Genomic DNA, 1,064 nt, shown 5'->3' with positions numbered 1-1,064 from the left:
TTGTGGTTCATCTGTTTCTTCATTTTTTTTTTTTTTTTTTTTTTTTTTTTTTCATGGAACAGAATGTCAGGTGATACAAGATTTTTTTTTTTCTTTTTTCTCTTTTTGCAAAAAAGTGTGCCAACTCATTAGTTTTACACAACTTGTCTAAGGTCTTTTGTAATGGATCTTCTTTTCCAATTATGACTTGCAACACAACTTTTACGACAGATGAATGTGTGTACACCATACGAGTCTGTTCAAACTTATGACTCATGTTTGGATTATTCAATAAACCACAATTGTTGATTCCTTTTGGTCGTATCGATTTTTGTTTGGTAAAATTACCCTTCTAATCAGTATCCCATGAGTGCAGTATAACTCAGTATTTTTTTTTCCAGTTTGTGCATCTGTATACATTCATTCATTCATTCTTTATCTGCAAGCGCTTATCCAATTCAGGGTCGTGGTGGGTCCAGAGCCTACCTGGAATCATTGGGCGCAAGGTGGGAATACACCTTGGAGGGGGCGCCAGTCCTTCACAGGGCAACACAGACACACACACATTCACACCTACGGACACTTTTGAGTCACCAATCCACCTATCAACGTGTGTTTTTGGACTGTGGGAGGAAACATAAAATGCATTCACAAACCAATTTGTTTCCATCTATTCAGTCATCTAATTTAACAGTTTATCAGCATGAACATTCACCATGAACTTCGTTGTTGCCATTTTGAGTTTGTTTGTAAAAAATCGAGAATACCAGTAGTTTCTGAATTACTCAAAGTTTACACAGATTGATGCAACAGAGAATAAAGTGGAGAATGGCCAGACTTGTTCAAGCTGTGGGAGGAAACTCACGTGGACACAGGGAGAACAAACCAAACTCCTCAAAGACAGTCACCCAGAACAGGAGTCAAACCCAGGTCCCTGGAGCTGTGTGACTGCGACACTACCTGCTGCGCCACCATGCCACCCACAGGTAAAATATGACTGAGTAAATAGTAGATTACAGTACAAAATACTTGAGTAGCAATGAAAAGTATTAATATTAAAACAAGTCTGGAAAGTTCCAATCCTC

The sequence above is a fragment of the Hoplias malabaricus genome, chromosome 3 (assembly GCF_029633855.1).
Source record: "Hoplias malabaricus isolate fHopMal1 chromosome 3, fHopMal1.hap1, whole genome shotgun sequence".
Classification (NCBI taxonomy): Eukaryota; Metazoa; Chordata; class Actinopteri; order Characiformes; family Erythrinidae; genus Hoplias; species Hoplias malabaricus.
This window is presented reverse-complemented; position numbering follows the sequence as displayed.